The sequence below is a fragment of the Protopterus annectens genome, chromosome 1.part1, assembly GCF_019279795.1.
Source record: "Protopterus annectens isolate FY-2018-M chromosome 1.part1, PAN1.0, whole genome shotgun sequence".
NCBI lineage: Eukaryota > Metazoa > Chordata > Ceratodontiformes > Protopteridae > Protopterus > Protopterus annectens.
The window spans coordinates 437,842,969-437,856,798 of NC_056726.1; the positions used below are offsets into that span (position 1 = coordinate 437,842,969).

General features: G+C 40.4%; 1 protein-coding gene across 2 annotated transcripts in view; it reads right to left on the minus strand.

Annotated features, from left to right (window-relative positions):
• LOC122805536 (chondroadherin-like) overlaps window positions 1-9,240 on the minus strand; it is a 370,905-nt gene extending 361,665 nt beyond the window's left edge. The window contains exon 1 of one of the 2 annotated variants that reach the window (XM_044075748.1): window positions 9,077-9,240. The gene's annotated coding sequence lies outside the window, so the exon portion shown is untranslated. Of the gene's footprint in view, window positions 1-8,983; window positions 9,052-9,076 lie in introns of those variants that run through there. The other variant, XM_044075757.1, reaches the window with a different exon arrangement.
• Window positions 9,241-13,830: the final 4,590 nt, after the last annotated feature.

Below are 13,830 nucleotides of genomic sequence, written 5' to 3' on the forward strand. Positions count from 1 at the left end.
CACCCCATGGACCTCCCCTTGGGTTAATTTTTAATTGTTCTGCAATGTAAATGTAAAATAGTGATCAGGGCTAGACAAAATATGCTTCGATAATGCATTACTTTCACAGTTATTCCTAATTTGTTACATATTCTCATAAATTGTTCCTTCAAACTATGTTTGGTTTTCCCAAAGGAGAAACTTGCACATGACTGGCACAATACTGTATATACAACCCCTATTGTTGTACAGGTATATTTCCCTTTCATTAAAAAATGTTGGCCATTAATAGTAAAGCTGCTACAGCAAAAAATATTTTTGCAATAGCTGCAGCTTCCACACATAAACATACTCTTACTTCCTTCTTGATAGACCTGTGTGTGCATGGATTCCAAAAATGGTTTGAGGCTAAGCCCTTTCCTAAAAATTATTGTTGGATGTTCACCCAACTTCTTGCTCATCTCGGTGTTTTCGTTAACCACACACCAGTTCTTATTTAATATTGACTTCATTTTTTGCAGTCTGTAGAGTATGTAGTAATGAAACAAAACTGCACTTACAATTATTCCTAGACGTATTTTGTATATACATAGATGTAACTGTATTGGTGTTAAAACTAGGGGTATTGGATCCTTCTGCACTCCCCAAAATTGGAGTAAAATAGTTTACCTTCCTCTTGCATACCACTTCATTCATGGAATTATTAAAAAATGAGCCGGAGTAACGTCTTTTCTGAAACATACCTTTGAATGTTACATTCCTCCAAAAAATCTTCGTACAGTGTATTCATTCTTGCTGCATGGCCAAACTGTCCCTTTAGAACTGCCTTTTTCTGAGTGATGGGGTGGAAACTAGTGCTGTGTAACAGGGTATTAGAATATGTGGGTTTTCTATAGATTCTTGAATTGAATCTTTTATTTTGGTAATCTTTCTCTAACATGATGTCCAAAAATGAGATGTGATCCTTGCTTATGTCATGTGTGAATTCCAAAAATCCTGTGGTGTTAGTAAGGTACTCAAGGAACCCAGGTATTTCTTCCGTACAATAAGGATGTCATCTAGGTACTTGGTATAAAGGTACCATAAATCTTTGTATGGGCTATTCAAAACATCTCATCGTACTCCATAATAACTATGTTTGCTTATAGCGAACCACATGCTGATCCCATTGCCACCCCTTTTAGAAAAATGTAATTATTGGTTAACACCAGGATTAACAAATTCTCCTACAAGTTAACTCTATCCTGGGATAAGACAGTACCAGTAAATAAAAAATCTGTAAACCACTGTACCCCCACATCGTGGAGAATACTGGTGTACAGATCTTTAACATCAGTCATAAAGAATACAACTTTTCATCAAAACCCAATAGATTACATTTACTAAGGAAGTCCCAAGAGTCTTTACAGAGACAAGAAACCCTCTGTAGCTCCTTTTTAAGGTGGTAATCCAAAAATTTCACCAAGGGAGAAGTAATAGTTTCTTGTGTCCACTATGGGTCGCAAAGCTGTATGGTTCAAGTCCTTGGGTACTCCAAAGATTGTAGGTGTTGTGGGGTTCTTAATATGCAAAAAGTTATATTCCTCAACCATAACCTGTCCCTGCATTAACATGTCATATAGTGCTCCATTGATTTTGTCATATGCAATTTTCAGTTCCTTTTTAGAAACTTGTCTGTACACTTCATCAGACAAAATGATATACATTCTCTCGGCATATTATGAATTATCCATAAGAACCACCCCAACCCCTTATCCAGTTTCATAATCTGGATATCGCAGGATTTTAAATACTGCAGCAGTTGTGTTTCTTCCTGACTCGCATTTGAAACCATGTTTCTCTTGTGCATAGTAGGTCCCTTATTACCCATATATAATCTAAAATCTAATTTGCACATCTTTTGTGTTTGAGGGCAGAGAACTGTCCATACATCCTATTCCACTGTCTGGAAAAAAAAAAAAAAAAAAAAAGGTCTTGATGAAGCTGGGAGATTGCCTACCATGCAGAGTCATTACCTTCATTTCACAGTCTCCCTGACCTGAGGATCCAGGGATATGTTCCCTGAACTGCTTCTGGCAGATGCTGCAGATAGGTAAGAATATTCTAGGCTTGGAATGCAAAATAGCAGGGGAAAATCTCAAATAATGGCAGCAAACCCCAACAAGCATCTTTGGGGCAGTCATATTTTGTACATGCTGGGGCATTGCATATCTATGTTGCAAATGATTATTCCTTTTTACTAATGGGCATACGATGAGGTAAGAAAAAATCAAAGAAAGAAAATGACAGTTATACTGCAGTATACATAAAATACAAGGCAAAGGAGTAAAAAGAAAATCTAAAAGAAAAAAAGTCCATTTCCCTTATTAAAGGCATTCTGTGTAACTACACTCAACTCAGCATATTTCTAGCTTTTTGTGTTCAGAGCTTGTAAATGGTGTGCATACTGCACTTGACAGAACTGTATCACACAAAATCACATCGATCTGTTGTGGAGCATTTATTTTTGTCATTATCCAATAAGGAATTGTGTTCCAACTGCCAGGAGATTTAGCACATGCAATGTAGGGGATGATGAGGCATACAGAAATTAGGTTGCTTCAGTTTAATTGATAGATAAATCAGGTGTCTTCATGGAACTTGAATATTGTGCGTGTGCCTGTCAGCTGCCTGTCTGTAGTCTGATTACTTCATTGTCTAGGATTACCTGCTACTATCAGAGCAGTCTTTAGAGTACCTTAATGTTTGTAACCGGACACCCCATCCAGTGTGTGGATCTCCAGCTGTTACTCACTGAGCTTATCACATCACGAGACATACTTCTCGCATTTTTTGCTCCAGAGTTCTAGACAAAGCCAAAAATAAAGGTGTGGGGGGGGGGGGGGGGGCTATGACAAAGGCCTAAAATCAGGGACAGTTTTAAATATTATTGTAATTCACTTAATTAAAAAAGTTAATAGAACAACAGGTTTTGCATCAACATGCATTTTCTTTACAATAAGAAGTATGAAACTCTAGTCTGTCAGTAATGACTGACTGCAATCTGTAGTGATTTACCAGAAAATCAAAAAAATTATAAGGGACAGTGCAAAATATGAGTCAAAATTAAGGAAGTTCTTTAAAATCAGATATAGATTGGAGGTATGTTAGGAGATGATCAGAGTGTGTGTGTGTGTGTGTGTGTGTGTGTGTGTGTGTGTGTGTGTGTGTGTGTGTGTGTGTGTGTGTATATGTGTTTGTGTTACTTATCATCTGGGAGCTGTCGATGTGTATGTGTGTGTGTGTGTGTGTGTGTGTGTGTGTGTGTGTGTGTGTGTGTGTGTGTGTGTGTGTGTGTGCATGCGTGCATGCATGCAGTGTTTAAATGCATACTGTGTGTGTGTGTGTGTGTGTGTGTGTTTGTTTCTGTGGAAAAGGACATACAAAGGAGTGCCACCTTACTTTGCAGACACAGGACATCACTAGTGTTTAACTGATCCCACACACATGAAAATGGTATGTTTGCGTGCCCTTGTGGTCTTAGATTTGTGCCACACATTAAATTATTATATGCTTTATACTACCTCCTGTTATATGTTCAAGAAGTAGATACAATCACTGCTGCTGAATACAGGACATGTGCTATAACTGCTGCTGAATACAGGACATGTGCTATAACTTCTGCTGAATATAGGACATGTGATATAACTGCTGCAGCTGTTGGAGACTTTGCATCTACTATCTAAAAATGCATCTGTTTCTTTAGTCAGAAACAGCCCATCATTTTACAGGAGTCCTACTCATCCTCTTAAAAATGTATCTTGAGAAGCAAACAAAATGTTCAGCACTTTCTAGAAATGTAGATAACCCAACCTGCAAATGCTTGACATATACTTGTAGTAGTAATAATAATAATCAAAATAAATGTGGAACTTGTATTTGACTTTTAGGTGCATTTAAGACTGAAAGATGAGCAAGTAAATGACACTTCATTCTATAGACTGAAAATCAAAAAAGAGTATTTTTTCATATAAATATTTATTTACTTTATTTTACTCTTGTCAAATAGTTCAGTTTAATTGTGTGTGTTTATATGTTCAATGCTCACTTGAGTGATTTGATTAAGTTTTTTGATCAGAGTCACAAAGTATACAAGTAGACATTAAGAGGAAACAAACCCAGGATTACAGGATTAAGATTATTTTTAACTGATAACCTTAACTCTCAGTGCCATACTGTTTTAAGGATATAAGGACAAAGCAATTTGCTTCCTGTTTCCTGACTGTGAGCATTCTATCAGGCCTATAATTTTAGCAGTAGGATGAATGAACACCTGCATTCATATATAGTTAATACAAATTATTCAATAAATGCTCATTAATATTCAAAAATGAGCATGCCTGGTTGGACAGTGCAATGAGCATGCCCATTGTAAATCAAGCATATACTAATAGAAAAAAGTCTGGCCATTGAAGTACCCATTGAGCAGCCAGACTTTCTATCGACAAATGTTGAGGGACAGAGCAAAATATATGAAAAATCAGGTATGTTTTGCAAAAATAAACAAAAACAGAAACCTACCTGATTTTCCTTATATATTTGCTCTCCCTCCAATAAATATCTGTGTTTTTTAATAGTTTAAAAAATGGTAATGGAGAATCTGTTTTCTCCATTGCTTCCCCTGCACTGATGTACTGTGTAACCATGTTAATGTGAGTCCAATACGCATGCACAGTACATCGATGTAGGGAAGACAACACAGAAGAAGACTGAAGTGCCCTTTTACAAATACATTATTTAAGAAGGAATTTGCTGTAATAGCAATAATCCACTCCTGTCTGATGATATAGCAGGATTTACCAACGGCTGGCTTTGTTTCATCACTTGATCTTCACATTCATGATCAAAGCACACCAGCCATGGATAAGTCCTGATATACTCACAGACAATCATGGATTATTGCATAACTCTATCTCAAAGGGCTTTTCATCCATTATTAGATTTGTTGTGAAGCGATTGAATGCATCATGTTAAATATTTTACAAGGCAGAATGGCCACACAGCCTTAGAAAATGCCATGAACTGGGAAACAAACAAGTTATCAGACCTTCAATGAAAAAAAATAAATCTGTATATTTGTGTAAAGACCCCTGAATCCAACTTATTCCACTGAGGACAGCACTAGAGATGGACACAATGGAGTATGATTTAACATCTCATCAAAAATATGGTGTAATACCCTGATAGTACTTGCACTGAAGCTATGTCCTTTGCTATAGTAGGGGACTAGAACCTTGTACCCGCTAGCTATCATCTGAATTACATGTCATGTATGATCAGTTGTGAAAAAAGTCCTTTTCTTAGCATAGAACCAATATGTTTCAAACATCCTAGTCTTTTACTGCAGTAAAAATACATTCTGCGGGATTATCTTAATATTTAGTTAAACATGCTCTTTGACAAGGTATCACAGTGCTGTCCTTTGTGCTTTATTACATTTCAACAGAAGAAGTTACAGAGCAGAATTATAGCCCAGATTATACATCATTATATAACTAATGTCCTATAACTATTGTCTCAAAGAATATTGTCTTTAGCAGTTTAAGGGTTATGAGATATAATGACTTCTCTATAAGTGGAATATCTTCCAGTCAGCCAACAGTAACAACACACATTAATCACAGCTTTTATTTACATTTGCCATACCTTTTTAAAGTACTTTTTAGGTAATGTTAGACTGGAAGCAAAATTGCTCCGTGTGTCCATAATAATAATAGCCAGTTCAAACATCTAGAGCCACAGATGGTCTCAGGCAATTTTAATAATTACTCCATGCAAAGGACAGTATTTGCTAGGACATTATAATACATCTTTGATAATGTACTACATTGTAATAATGCTTTTGCATATGAGGATAATGCCAGTAAGAAATTTTTTTTACCTAGTAGAGCATGTTGAAAGATGACATATTGTGCAGCTAGGGATAGGATGTGTTCATTTGGCATGAATTGCATCTAAAAGTTGATAAACTCCAACAGAGCAGAACACCCGTAATGGTGCATTCAGGTACCACAGCATTATAAATCCAGGCTCCAGAGTAGGGTAGTGAAGATCAGAGGTGACCTTGGTTATTAATTTTGTTTGGAATCACACACACACATCTGTGCAAATTACATCACCTCACATGACATGGAGGGGTCAGCACAGGATAACAGTGAAGGTTCTCATTGTACGTCTAAATGTCCTCAATTGTAATGTCTACCAAAAGCTCAGTAAGATAGATGAATTATCATGAATGGTGATCAGCTGGTGGAGAGGTGAGATTGCTATCTGCGATGCTGGTAGTATCTGGTATTGCTTTAATTCTGGAGGAAGGTTGCAAATACATTAGGTGCTTGACGGGCCCCAGCACAGGCAAATGTTATGCACTTAAGTAGTCATCTAATGTCTGAAGAGGGTAGTGAAAGGCTGTCTGATGACTATATGTCATGGGCATGGCTCCCTACTGAAATTTCAAGATTCACATTGCTGGAGTCTTGAAATATCTAAATAATAATAATAATAATAATAAAGAAAGGCCAAAAATAAAGGAGCAGAGCAAATATTGCCCTGCAACCCCAATGTGAGGGGCAGGCCCCCTGCTTAACTTATATATACTAACTTTGAGATTGTCAAACCATGAAGAAAAGGGAGTATTCCAAGAAATGTCAGTCTCAGACTTAATATTTTAAAGCCCAGATTTTTGAATATTTGATCTTCACATCTTGGATCCTGATAATACGGGTTCTGAGATTTTAAGTGGCTGTCATTGGACATTCTATATACCACAACAAAGGCAAAGATCATCATATCCACCTAGTTACTCACCTTTCATGAGTGCTGACTGCCTACAGGACATTGTGTATCTTTAGAAAGTAATTTCCTAATTCACACTTTCTGCTTCATGCTCCACTCTGAGTAGATGCCTGCAGTAGTAACTGAGTGGGTATCCCTTCAGTATGTCACTTGATCGGGTCTATGTCAGAAAAAGAAAAGATCAATGTCTCGAACGCTCATATGAGCGAATATTACAAAACTCGAAATTTCTATTGTGGGGGACTGCACCCCCCACACCCTCCGCTTAAATATACATTCCAACTCCGAGATTGCACTACAGTGAGGAAAGGGCAAATATTCTGAGCCACACTTTTTTTTTTTCGGCCTTTCCCAGTAAGGGGTCAACACAGTGGAACTCCGGTATGCTAATGATTGGCACTAGATTTTTACGAAACGCCAAGGTACCAGCTCGACGCTCAACCTTCAACGAAGGCACGCCCATTTACGCATGCATATCTTTCGAACGGTACCCAACCACGGGGAGGACATGAAGACTCCACACAGAAGGCACTCCCAAGCCCAGCCGAGAATCGAATGGGAGAACCTCTTGCTGTGAGGTAACAACGCTATCGCCATACCACCGCAGCATCTATATTCTGATCCACACTGTAGTGCAAAAAAAATAAAATATCAATATTGAGGTTTGAAATATTTGCTCATGTGAGCGCTTGATATTTCAAACATTCGTCATTCTAAAGTAGACTCACTTGATCAACACTCTTAGAATTAGATGTTTGCATGCAACCTTTACAGCCTGAGAGTGTGAACATAGTGAACAACACAGGAGAGATGGTGGATAAGGATGTAAACGTCCAGAGCAATTCTTTTAGAGAGATCAATAAAAATAAGAGCACATTATCCTGTCACTGCATGTGCAAGTCACTGAAATGACTAAGATATGTGCTGCTGTAGAATTTAACAGATCAGTCCTCAGAGTGTGCAGATGCCAGATACTCATTGTGACATCCATCTCTGCAACATAACATGCTCCGGGAGACCTTACATAAGTAACATGACTTTCAAGTGTTTCAGGCCATCAAACTGCAGGGTGAAGAAATAAGCTCTTACTAGAAAAAATACTCTGTCGAAGCCAAGTTGTGTATGACAAATATATAAGTAACTAATCAAACACTAATGCAAGTACAACAAATAATGAGTTCTCCTCTGTAGTACTTCAGAAATATGCAAAAAGGGTGGCACAATAAATTCTAATCAGAATTACAAATGGAGCACTTCTGTCTGCTTGTTTTTTTTATATATTTGTGTAACACGTGTGAAAGTTTGAATTTATGGCTTACCGTCATCTAATATGATCCTAAATGAAGTACATCTAATGTTACAGTTATGTCCCGCATTAAGACAAGGAACAGCAGAAAACAACAGTACAGACTAGTACAAGAAAAGTTTTGGTACCAGAATATCACATGTTCATATACTCTGAATGAGTTAGGGTATGAATTTTACATTGCAATTGACTATACGATGCTGATGTAAGTACTTTTCTCTGCATTTAAGATGTGTTAGAATGATGATGGAGCAGAACCAGTATTATAGTTGGATGTAAATAAGGCAAACAGTACAAATGTGAAGGGACGGTGCTGCCGGAGATTATCAACTATCAGGCAAAATAACAAGGCATCAACATCCTTTTATCTGCTTGCTTGTCCTTCCACCTGGCCTTGATAACATGTGGATATGTAACCATTAAAACAAATGATTTTGTGTCCTAGTATTAGTCAGAACACACCCAGCCTGACATCAATCAGCTATAAACTGTCATTTTTTTCTAAGTGCAGTAATAAGTGAAATATACAAAAGAATATGAAATGCATTAACAAATCATAGGTTGGGAACAGCAGACAGAAGAGTTATACACATTCCTTGGTACCCTACGGGGCAATTAGCACTAAATTACACCCACCTGTACTTTGTAACTCATTTCCAATAACTGAAACAACACTGTTAGAATCTACTGCAAAGGCATACTACACTGGTAATTATGCCACAGAAAGTTTCTTGTCTATCCTGTTAACCCACAGAAATACACAGAGCTTGGTCATTAATCTAACTCTGAAATTTCAATGCCATCTCTTCTTCAGACAGAATTTCATATATCCTCATTTACTTAAAGCAGAATTATTTTTCTTACCTATGAAGCAGTACTTGTCAGCTGTGAAACATGCTACCAGAGTCACTTGTAATCAATCGAAAAGTGAGATTTCCTTAGATGTCAGCCTCTTACCTGCAGCAAGGAAGGAGGGAGGGAGGAAGGAAGCTTGATGACCTCTAACTGAACAGGTGTCGCTTTCCTCTTCCAAGTGTAAAACCAGTACTACAGATCCATGAATCAGAAGCAGAATAAATGACTGCTCTGTCGTGCTGTGCTGTGAGCCTTCAGCCCCAGTTTTAAAGGAGTACAGGAAACAGAGGTTGGCCCTAAGCAGCTTCCTACTATTGTCCACAGCCCAGGAGGGGATGCAGAAAAGGCAATGCATGCAGCAGTAAAAGTTGCTGAGGCTTTACAATGTGTTGCTGGAAAAGGTTTGCATTTCCCAAGCAAAGTGTCTTTTTAAGCAATTTGCGAACTGTTCTATTGTTTAGTTCTACATGTAAACATTGTATTGTACTCTATTTATTCTTTACAACCAGTGAATGTTGGATTGCATTATCATTTCAACAAAACATGTTTTTTTTCCTTCGGAATTTTGTCCTTTTTAGCCACCTAACAGAATCATATAATATAGTAGGGTACATTCTTTCATCCCTGAAGGGAAAAAAAAGACTGAATGCAGAAATGGAAGCTTGAGAGGCAATTTAACAACTTAATTTGCTTCTAAAACTAAAACCCTCAGGTTTACAAAGACATCAGAAAAGCTGAATGCAGGCTTCATACTGCACCCAGTTACATGGGAGCTTCACTATAGCTAGTGTTTCAGCTTCACTATAGTGTTTCAGCTTGCATTTCATTTTTGTATTCTGGATGCTGTTTACAGCTTTACTTTCAGTTTTCAACAGTTACAGCCTACCTATGGGTGAGGATGAGGAGGGTTCTTAGGTTCATAGGTTCATACTAGGCTATCTGCCCTAGGGCATCCACAAGCCCAGCCAGAGTGTGTTTGGCCCTCGCCACCCATTTTAAATTCATTTTGCTATGCCCTTTTTCAAGGTTAGTATACTGTGCCTCTGTCTAACAGTGACACAGAAGTGATACCTGGGGTAAACCTACGATCTCCCACCCACTCATCAAGATTCCTCTTGAAGAGAGTCAATGCGGGACTCTGCCTAACCTGGACTGGGATTTTATTCCAGAGTGAAGGGAGCCTCTGGGTTATGAATCTGTCCCTCCAGCATGTCCTATTTATTTCAGTGCTGAGGTTCAAGTCTCTCGAGCGCGTAGCTCGATGGGATTTGGATTTTCTGAGGTGCAGCATGTCCATTAATTCCGGGTTGGACATGGCTTTATACGTCAGGCACAGATCGCCTCTGAGCAGGCGGTATGCCACTGAGTAGAGCTGGAGTTTCTTTAACCGGGCAGCACATGGCATCTGTTTGAGCCCTTTGATCCTCTTGGTGAGGTACTTTTGGGGTCTTTCCAGTTGCTGCAGGTGTCTGGTAAGGTACATCCCAAAAGGGGCATTGTACTCAATTATGGGCCTGATGAGGGATGAGTAAAGAGGCACGATGACCTCCCCTGATCTAGATGTAAATCCCTACATGATTAGGTGGGCTATATAAAATGTTTTTCTAACCACTTTGGCTAGGTGGTTTTCAAATGAGAGATTGCTATGAACTTGGGTCCCCAGGTCCCTAATTGCCTCTTCCATACTCAATGGATTACCACCTATGTGGTAATTTGTGGGCACTTTGTTTTTGCCAAAGGGGATGACTATACACTTTTTGGCGTTTAGCTTGAGGCCATGGCTCTGGCACCAGTTGTCTGTTTCTATGAGGCCCTTTTGTAGGATGCTTGTGTCGGCTGGAGAGTCTATTATGGTGCCTAGTTTGTAGTCATCTGCGAACTTGGTGAGCCACAGTCCTTCCGTGTTGGCCTGTAACTCCGAGAAATATATACCGAACAGGAGAGGTCCCAGGACTGAGCCTTGTGGGATGCCACTTGTAACTGGTTTGGAGTCTGACATGGCTCCAGCAATTCTAACCATGTGGGTTCTGTCCTTGAGCCAGTTTGCAACCCATCTAGTGACACAGGGGTTTATATTTAAGCTGGTGAGCTTATCTATAATGCCCGAGTGGGGTATTGTATCGAAGGCCTTTGCGAGGTCCAGGTAGGCTGTGTGGACCACCTTCCCCTCGTCAATGGCCTTGGTGGCTGTTTCAAAGAAATCGACCAGGTTTAAGAGGCAGGATCTGCCCTTAACAAAGCCGAACTGGGTAGGATCCAGTGTCTGTAGGTCCCCAATATCTTTATTTATGAGGTCCATGATAATCCTTTCCATAGCTTTGCAGACCAAGCTAGTCAGGCTTATGGGGCGATAGTTTCCAGGATCCGTTGAGGCACCACCTTTGTGGAGAGGGACCACTGTTGCTGTACGCCACTGTTTGGGTACATATCCTGTAGTAAGGCTGAGACTGAACAGTAGTTTTATGTTTGGGTTTAGCTCTTCCTGGAGTTCATGTAGGATGCAGCCCGGGACACCGTCTGGTCCCATTGATGCTGTGTTTTTTGCTTTGGAGAGGGCGGCTCTTACCTGAGCATCTGAGATGTCAGGGGGGCAGCACTCTGCTGGGATAGATATTTGCCCTTTTGGTGGGGAGGGGGGGAGAAGTTTGCCCTGAACCTGTCAGCTAGGATGTTGGCAATGTCTGTGGGTTCGGTGTATTTTTTGTCATTTTGGACTAATTCTGAGCATATCTGGGAATTCCCACCCAGGTTCTTAACATAACTAAAGAAAGCCTTGTGATTATCCTTAGTGTCCTGTGCAATTTTTCTCTCGAAGCTGGCCTTAGACGATTTTATGAGTGCCCGTAGTTTTTTGCTAATACTGATCAGAGATGCCTTCCCTTTTTGGGATTTTGCTCTATCATGTAGTTGCTTCCTCCTTCTATTGTATAGTTTGTTTATGGCTGGAGTCCACCAGACAGGATGCCTGCCTTTGGAGGATTGGGTCTTGGTTTTATTTGGGATTGCATGATCCATGCATTCCTGAAGGTGCTCATAGAATGTGTTTATAAAGGATTCTGCGGTCTGGGCCGTATTTTCCACAGGCCCGGGGGCTTTGAAGGATTCCACCTCGGTTTTGAGGAGCGTGAAATTTGCTTTAGAGAAGTTTTTCACTGTGGTTCTCTGGGCAGGGGGTGGGGTCGGGATGTGAATATCCTGTGAGATTAGTTTATGGTCTGATCTTACCAGTGAGGGATACACTTCTGGTCTGGAGCATAGAGCCCCCATGTTGGTGATGATCAGGTCCAGTATGTTTTCCCCTCTTGTGGGAGAGGTAACAAGTTGTTCCATACCATTTGAGTTTATAAATTCTAGGAACCTTTGGGCTAGGGTGTTGGAGCTAGAGTAATGCTCCCAATCTATGTTTGGGTAGTTGAAGTCGCCCAATATAATGGTGTTTGGAGAGACCTTCATATTTTCCAGTGTCCTCAGGAAGGCCGAGTGGGGTTCCTGGGTATGGGAGGGTGGTCTGTAGCAGGCTATAAACTGGAAGGCAGTTTTACCCACTGTTAGTTGCACATGGATAGTCTCTGATGCTTCGTGCTGTGCCACCAACCTGGAGGTGTGGGTATCTTTGATGAATATTGATACTCCCCCTCCTTTTGCGGTTCGGTCCAAGTCTTGGGGCCGAAAAGCATGGTATGAGGTATAACCTGGTAGTGCTGGGGTGCTCTTGGGAGCCTTGAGCCAGGTTTCTGTTATTGCACAGATATCGATGTTCTCCATGCTAAGGAGAGTTTTGAGTGCATGCATCTTGAGGTTTAGACTTCTGGCATTGAGTAGCATTACTCTTAGTTTCTTATCCCTTGTGATACCTGTGGAGGTGGGTTTGTCTTTTGAGCCTTGCCTAAAAAAGGCACTATGGGGGTGGCAAGAGCCTTGCCAATATCCGAAAGCCCAGGGGTGACAGGTGCAAGCCGTCCCTAGCGAAGCATCATGGCTTGTCGAGCATGTCATCCCAGGCTGACAGGCATTGGATCCCCTTTGAATAACACCAATACTTAAGCCAGTTGTTGAAATTGATCATCTTGTCTTCATATTGTGGTATCATTCTTGGTGAGGGTAAGATGCTTCTCAATGTCAGGGTCATACCAGCCTGGGCTACATGCTCAGAGAGCTCCTCTATGTCTCTTTTCATGTAGTCCAGGGAGGTACGTCTCAGGTCATTCACACCAGCATGGACAATGACTGAGTCATATTTGTACTTGCCTTGGAGTGACCTGAGTGCTTGTGTTATGTGACGGATCCTAGCGCCCGTCAGGCAGCTCACCTTCTCCTTGTTCAGCCTGGTGAGCGGGACGTCAGTGTGCCTGACGATAGAGTCACCTATTACAAGTGTATCAGGTGTGTTGTTTAGCCTTAAGGGCTGTGACTGTTCGGCACACTGGCTTTGTGAGCTATGTGTTGCACGTGTTTGGTTTTGGGGTAGCGGTTGCTTGGGTGTCTGCTTTGGAGGTCTCTGCTGCTTAGGCAGATTTTTATTTAGAGCCTCCGAGTATGTTTTTGTGTGTTTATGTGTTTGGTTTGCTGTCTTGGTAGGTCTATGTGAGACTGGAATTGTAGTGAGTGTAGTTTCCTTCTCCTCCTGACTGGTTACGCCAGTACTGAGTTGAGAGAGCTTAGCCTCCAGTTTGGCTGTATGGTTGCATCTCTCACATGTGTTGGAATTGATTTGCATCTCTCACATGTGTTGGAATTTGGAAACTCAAATGTATATGTTTTGTTCGTAACAGGATGTATAAAGTAATTTAAACCATTCACATTTGAACATGCTTTACAATGCCTGCAGGGAAAGGTCCCTGCTCTCATATGTGCAG